Source organism: Jaculus jaculus, chromosome 13, assembly GCF_020740685.1.
Source record: "Jaculus jaculus isolate mJacJac1 chromosome 13, mJacJac1.mat.Y.cur, whole genome shotgun sequence".
Lineage (NCBI taxonomy): Eukaryota > Metazoa > Chordata > Mammalia > Rodentia > Dipodidae > Jaculus > Jaculus jaculus.
In genome coordinates this window covers 3,892,098-3,900,200 of record NC_059114.1, presented here as the reverse complement: position 1 = coordinate 3,900,200, position 8,103 = coordinate 3,892,098, and the positions used below count along the sequence as shown (strand labels likewise).

The 8,103-nt window shown below is 41.0% G+C and overlaps 1 long non-coding RNA gene across 1 annotated transcript; it reads left to right on the top strand.

Moving 5' to 3' along the window:
- The first annotated feature begins 867 nt into the window (after positions 1–867).
- Positions 868–1,569, top strand: LOC123454025. Its single transcript, XR_006633149.1, has 2 exons — positions 868–1,026; positions 1,163–1,569. It is a non-coding gene; the product is annotated as an uncharacterized LOC123454025 (long non-coding RNA).
- Positions 1,570–8,103: the final 6,534 nt, after the last annotated feature.

Sequence of the window (8,103 nt, the reverse complement as noted above, 5' to 3'; positions counted from 1 at the left end):
GGGCCCCTTTTCCAGAAAGCAGCAGAAGGTGCCGGCTGTGACCTCGGATGGTTCAAGTGTCCTGTAGCCTGTGGAGCAGGATGAATACCATCAAGACTTGGAAAACAATCCACACTGCAGCTGAGTGACTTCAAAGCCCTGGGGACAATGGGGGTTTCCATGCATTCTTTCCTCCTTCCCTTCTTTTCTCTTCTCCTTTCTTTGAGCCTACTTTCTCTTTTTTGTCCTTCTCCATCCTTTCTCCTTTCCCTTTCCATATGCTCTTTCTCCACGTCACCCACTCCTCTTTCTCTTCCTGTACCGCTCCCTCCTCCTTTCTCCCATCCCTCCTCCTCTCTCATCTGTGATATCTCAAGTTCACTGCTCATAGGTAAATTAACTTGTAAGACATATTCTCTTCCTCAGGGTAGAGCCCCATGCTCAAACAATGGTCTTTATCTAAAGTAAATGATTTCAAACTATACACCCCGTTTCCACCCTTCCCTGGGTAATTGCTGGTACCCACACAGTTATCTAAACTAATCAAAGATGTTATCAAATACAAATGCCAAAACTTTATGTGGTCTTTCTTATCTTTTCCTGACAATTTCTAAATTAAACTAATTGGTTGAGATTTGTTAATAAAAATAGCATTTTCAAAACTGATAATATGTTCTGTCTATTAAAAAATAAGATTGCCTACCTTCTAAAAAACTGTTTCTCTGTATTTCTCTCACCTTATTTGTTTATAAATTCAAACTTAATTCTCTATAATAAGGCAGTAAATTTATTTATAGTGTCATATATATATATATATATATATATATATATATATATATATATATATATATATATGTATATTGTGAGCAGAGGCTGTCATCCAGTTGTTTTCCACCATCCCACTTCAGCTTGAAAAAGTAAGACTCAAAATCGTCACCTACTCCACTGGCTCAAGCCCTGGGCGGCGGGGCGTCCATGCGGCTCCATCATGTCGCAGGAGTCCTTTAAGATCACACTCACCTGGGACCCGCCGCTGCCCTACAAAGTGTGAGTACAGTGGTTGTGGCGGGCTTGGGCCCAGGCTGGGGTGCGCGGGGTCCCCGGTCTGCCCTCCGCTGCTCTCCTTCCTCGTCTGCCTTCATCGCACGGCTGTAGGCCCTGAGCTTGTCCCCTTGTCCCGAAGCCTGCAGGGAGATGCCCTGTGCATGCTGACCCCTGAGGGCCACCCGGGCCTGGAGGGAAGGTGGGCCCACTACGAGCTCCTCTGGGAATAGATTCCACTCAGTGTTCCTGAAAGTACACCTTTTACAGCAGTCTTAAAGTTTGCAGCAGAAGGACTGAAAGTTCCTGCAGCCACAAGTGCAATTATTACCAATGATGGACTAGGAATAAATCCTGCTCAGGCTGCTGGGAATGTTTTTCTAAAGCATGGTTCAGAACTACGAATTATTCCTAGAGATGGTGATGGAAGTCATTAATACATGCAACTTGGAGCACAGTTACCAACCAGAATAAATATTGATGTTTGTTGTTGCTGTAAAATTGAAATCAGGTACTTAAGATTCTATGAAAATGCCAAGAATCAAAGAACCAATGAATGGTGGCTCTTCTGTCCCTTGTTGTTCGTAGTTTTCATATGAAATGGGAAGCCTCATGGGTGGAGGGCATGACCTCCAGAGAAGGTGGTACCATTGACTGCTACCTCAGAACAATTGAGAGTTCACTTGTAGTAAATGAATTATCTGACTTGACTGATAATTCTTAGCCAGAACGTTTGGAAAGTTAAAGTTTACTTACTCTTACATCATACTTGTATTTGAGTTGAAATGTAAATGGATTATGACAATTGACTTGATATTATCTTACTTGCAAACTCGTAGTTTGATTACTATATAGTCTGATGAAGTTAATAGACATTTCAGTGAAAAGTCTTAGTTTTTTATTGTTTAGGGTTTTAAAAAATTATTTATTTGTTTTTATTTATTTGAGAGCAACAGACAGAGCAAGAGAGAGGCAGATAGACAGGTAAAGAAAGAATGGGCAATGCCAGGGCCTCCAGCCACTGCAAACGAACTCCAGACACATGCACCCTCTTGTGCATCTGGCTAACGTGGGTCCTGGGGAATCCAGCCTTGAACCGGGGTCCTTAGGCTTCACAGGCAAGCGCTTAACCGCTAAGTCATCTCTCCAACTTTGTTTAGGGTCTTTTTTTTTTTAAGTTTCAACCTTAATATATTCTATAAATTTTAATTTCTCATCATGAAGCCAAAATGTGAATTTTTAGATGTATCCGTTGTATCTATAAATTGATGTCTTAACCAAATATTTTAACTGAGATCTTGCAAAACTCAGTATTTATAATTTAATTGACAAGAGTAGAAACATCTTTTGTTGTGTTATGTATTCTTTTAATACCCACTTACATGACAGAAATCCTCAAGGAACCATTTTTTGTGGATAGTTTTGAACAGCGTTCAGTAAGAACGTTGTTGCAGAGGAGATCTGAAGTGTACGCGTGTCTTTGAGCAAAGCAGCACTGACTGGAAGTGCTGATGAGCAGAACTCACTGGATACCTGGCCTTTAAGGCTGTGTCACTACTAGTCACCTGGTGGATAAGAAGCCTGAGGAGGGAGGATGGGAAAGCCCAAATGACCAGACTGGGTCAAGAAAAGCAAAGGGAAGCAGTGACAAGGAACAGCACTGAGTTGCAGGAAAGTCCACAGGCTGGACAAAACTAAAAGAATAGGTTGTAGAAAACTGAAAATGAAGACAAAATACATGACATAGATTTAAGTACCAAATGACAGACAAAGAGAGGAGGCGACATTAGATAAATGTGAACACTTCAGAAATACCCCTGATGAAAGTCCAAAGAAAGCTTTGCCGGTACAGAGAAAACCGTGGTCTCTGCGTGACTTGCAGGGTGAATTGAAGGCTCATGACCCAGAGCCGGAGCGTGAGCAGGTGCACTTTCAGTAGTGCGCTCTGGAGCCAAGGGGAAAGCAGGTTCCCACTAAATACTCACTGAATTAATGGATGAAGCTCTAGGAGCAAGTTGTACCTTGACATGTTTGAGTGTTACAGGGCCTCAGTTTACTTATAAGAAAAAGTAACACACATGGCATCTGTAAGCTACATTAATGGTTTAGGAAATTTCTAGATATCTATCACAAATTACCAAAGCGGGGCGAGGGGGGGTGCGGTTACCAGCTGGTACACATATTCGATGAAAAATGCCAAAAATACTCATTGAAGAAAAGTCAGCCTCTTTAGCAAATGGTGCTGGGAAAACTGGACATGTATCTATAGAAGGATGAAAATAGATTCTTCTCTCTCTCTCTCCATGCACAAGAATTAAGTCCAAATGGATTAAAGACCTTCACATCAAACCTGAAACTCTAAAACTGCTAGAGGAAAAAGTAGGGGAAACCCTTCGACATATTGGTCTTGTCAAAGACTTTCTGAATATAATCCCAATTGCTCAGGCAATAAAACCACAGATTAACCACTGGGACCTCATGAAATTACAAAGATTTTGGACTGCAAAAGACACTGTGAATAAAACAAAGAGGCAACCTACAGAATGGGAAAATATCTTTGTCAGCTATATATCTGATAGAGGATTAATGCTAGGATATCAAAAGACCTCAAAAAGTTAAATAATAAGAAATCAAACAAGCCAATTAAAACATGGGCGATGGAGCTAAATAGAGTTCTCAAAAAGAAGAAATACAGATGGTGTATAAGTATCTAAAAAAAAGTTCTACATCCCTAGTCATCAGGGAAATGCAGGTTAAAAGTCATTGAGATTCCATCTCACTCCTGTCAAATTGGCTACCCTCATGAAAACAAATGATCATAAATGCTGGTGGGGATGTGGAAAAAGAGGAACCCCTCTACACTGTTGTTGGGAATGCAATTTGGTCTAGCCATTGTGGAAATCAGTGTGGAGGTTCCTAAGACAGCTAAAAGTTGATCTACCATATGACCCAGCTATAGCATTCCTAGGCATTTTCCTAAGAACTCATCCTATTTCCTTAGTAGTACATGCTCAACCACGTTTATTGCCTCTCAGTTCATAATAGCTGGGAAATGGAACCAGCCTAGATGTCCCTCAACTGATGAGTGGATCATGAAGATGTGCCACATTTATACACTGGAGTTCTACTCAGTGGTAAAGAAAAATGAAGTTATGAAATTTGCAGGAAAATGGATGGATCTGGAAAGGTTTATATTAAGTGAGGTAACCCAGGCCCAGAAAGCCAAAAGCTGTATGTTCTCTCTCATATGTGGATCCTAGCTACAGATGATTGGGCTTCTGTGTGAGAAGGAAAAATTTCAGTAGTAGAGGCCAGTAAGCTAAAAAAGAGATATAAAGGGAAGAGAAAAGAAGGGAGGAGAGTACTTAATAGGTTGGTATTGTATATATGGAAGTAGAAGAATAGATTTATGGGGGTGAAAAGCCCCAAAGTGAGGTCAGGGGAAGAGATTTAGTAAAGGAAAGGTGGTGGGAGGGCTAATAAAAATCTCAGAGGATATAAATAAATCATATGGAATTCTCCAGTTTTGGACAATGGAACACTCAGGAGCTGTAGATCGTGGCTAGATAATTTTCAGTGCCAGGGATGGGATACCTTCCAGGTAGTTGTTCGCCAGGGAGGTGCCTGATGTCCCCCAAAACATTATAGGCCATTGCCAAGGCCCTTGGTTTCCTACCAGGAGTACATGGTAAGACCCTATTGTTGAAGACTCCACATACTTGGGCTGCAAAGCCACTGAGAAATCTTGCTGGAATTGAGCTGATAACCTCCTCCATGTAGACCAGCTGACAGAAAGCTTGAAGAAGCCATTTGACATGCAGTTCAATAGGAGAAAGAGGTACGACCAGTGAAGATACTCAACAGTGGACACTGCAAGTCTTATAATTGGCCAGCCAGGCCAAATGAGCCAATAGGTGCAATAGTGGCATGTCCAACATGTCTAACAGTTGGTGGAAACCAACTGTCCTACAATTGGACTGGAGTCCCGCTCCATGGGAGGGAATACATCCCTATAGAGAAAACTTAAAACAGGGGTAGTCATGAGACCTAGGGGTGTAATATCTGCTGATGTATGGATAAATGTATATACTATGCTCATCAAACTGCCCAGTACGCACTTCTCTTAATATTCATACCCTAATACTAATGCTACTCAACCTTTTGGTAGAGAATCTTCTCTTTGCAGATGGCAGTGACCTTGGAACGACTTATAAAGTGTCATAGTGCTGGAAAGAGGTGACTGGCATCCTGAGTAAAATCCCGATCACATCTTCCAAGGCTCAGGGTCTAATGTAGATGAGGTGGTGGAAAGAATGTAAGAGCCAAAGGAAGGGTAGGACTCCTTTCAACATGCTCCTCCAGACACAAAATGGCCTGGATATCCATGACCTCATAGTGCCTGACACTTCCTACACAAGACCATCATAAGAGGAGGAAAAGATGATGACATCAAAATAAAAGAGAGGCTGATTGAGATGGGGAGGGGATATGATTGAGAATGGAGTTTCAAAGGGGAAAGTGGGGGAAGGGAGGGTATTACCATGGGATATTTTTTATAATCATGGAAAATGTTGATTAAAGTTGAGGAAAAAAAATGTTGTGTGGCAACCCTGAGGGTAACCCATCAGGTTGCCATCCGGCCTCTCCATGTGCACTACTTGAACTTGCACACGAGCATGCACATACCCACAGGTGCATAAAAAATGCAAGAGTAATGGCTGGAAAGCCGGGAAATAGTAACATACTCTCACATTCGAACCTGCCATTCAGCAGAAGTAGGCATAGTAATCAACTAGACCCAGTAGTCATCAGAGTAACCTAAGAAATTAAAAATAAAGGTGTTTCTGGAAAACATCCCTCAATTCTAACCCAGTAAATCAGAAATAATTTGTGAGAACCTACGTAATAAGGAGTTTTGGTGATTTCTACTATATAGGTTGGAAATTAACGAGAAAGCCAACCTATTGGCTTTAGAACAGAAAGATTTAAAAGGTCAGAATTGCCTGAATGCATCCTTTTTAATGCTGTGTGCTGGAGTAGCTGTACTAAATGAGAAAATGGCAACTGTCTAACACACTTCTGGGAAAGCAATTTTTGCATTTCAAATCAGTAGGCTTTTAGATATTTATTTTCTAGATTTAGTGATTATTTCAAAGAGAAAATGGGAAGAAAACAGTCTTACCTAATCTCAAGTTCCCAATTAAGATATTAAAACTCTTGTATTTTCCCCACGAACCAACCAGTATTTATAAATTGGAAGTGTTACAGTTTCTTAATGGAGTGAGTCTAGTTAATGACTGACCCAAGACCACTTATAAAATCAGATAAAATATCATTTACATGTCCAGTTTATCTTAAAAAAAAAAAAAAAAAAACCTAGCCTGGGAGATTGCTCATTGGGGAAAGGCACTCATTTACAAAGCCTGCCAGCCTTGGTTCAATTCCCAGACACTCAGGCAAAGCCAGACAGGCATTGGTGGCAGTGGCAAGAGGCCCAGGTGCACACATGCACACACATGTGCAAGTAAATAAAACCCCTCAATTTCTACGTGTCGAATTGTTTGGGTAATTTCACTCATTCTGCCAACATGATATGTCATTCCCATGTAAGAGAAGACAAAAGAGGATTCACACGGCTGAGCTTCGACATTTAAACAGTGTTTCCACTGTGGGACTGTGCATACCATCCCGCAAAATTTCAGTTCCCCATTTTCTGCAATATGCTAATTTTTTTGAATTACACATTTAAAAATAAAGGCTTAAATTATACCTCAAAGTAGTGAATATGTTTAGTAGTAAATGCCTAGCCTTAAGTTTAGCTCATGGAATAAGTGTGTAACATGAATACAAATTCTAGAGCATAAATATAAACTAGCAAGACATTTGTGGTGGCCACTTCTATAATCCCAGCAGTGTATGAGGCGGAGGCAGTAGAATTGCAATTCCAAGGCCAGTGGGCTATTAGCAAGACCTTCCACAGAAACTTTTTTACAAAACATTTTTATTTATTTATTTGACGGAGAGAAAGTGAGAGAGAGTGAGAGAATGGGCGCACCAGGGCCTCCAGCCACTGCAAACCAACTCCAGACCCATGTGCCCCCTGTGCATCTGACCTATGTGGGTCCTGGAGAATCAAACCAGGATCCTTTGGCTTTGCAGGCAGGCACCTTAATGGTTAAGCAATCTCTCCAGCCCCCACACAAACTTTTAAGCAACAAGAATGATGTTACTGGTTCTAGACCAGAGTATCTTCATGACTATAGGCTTACCCTCCTGTATCTATCAACCCCATTAGACAGGTTGTGTTAACCCAAGTATTGTGTGGAGTCACCTGTAATGGCCTCCTTTTCCAGTCAGGTTCCTCTCCATATGCAACTCTAAAAGAAATCGCAGAACTCTTCTCCACTGGTCAGCAGTCACGACGATGGCAGTAGGGCAGCCAGCAAAAACCTTTGTCTTCAAAACTACCAAACCACCTCCTGTGTTACTCAGTTGCATTTCTCTGCCATATCCAAACCAAGCATAAAACCCTATTGATTTGCATAACTATCCCCAGTGTCGCTTTAAAGCCTTTATCTTTGTACATAATCGCAAATCCACTAGTGTCTCCATATCATCTCCTGTTTGGCTGAAATGAGAATGTCGCATTGTAGTTTTCTAATCAGAGTTCTACTGGATAAAAATGTTCTTCTACTGCAGTGTTAAAAAAAAATTGTCACCCAACTTTCTAAAACATGGGGTCTTTCTCCTATCTTTTTTTTTTTTTTTGAGGTAGGGTCTCTCTCTAGCCCAGGCTGACCTTGAATTTACTGCCTCGAACTCACAGCAATCCTCCTACCTCTGCCTCCCAAGTGCTGGGACTGAAAGCATGCACCATCACACCCAGCTTATCTTTCTTTTTTTTTTTTTCTTTTATACACAGCCATTAGGCTTGGAGGTCATTAACATGCAGGCCCATGCTTTGCCCCTGATAACATTAAAAGGGTTGTAAAGTTATTTAACTTCTGACTGAGATAACTAAATCATATCCAAATATTAAGCTCATATGTTTTCTATCTGATAAAGCCTTCATTTTGTTGCATA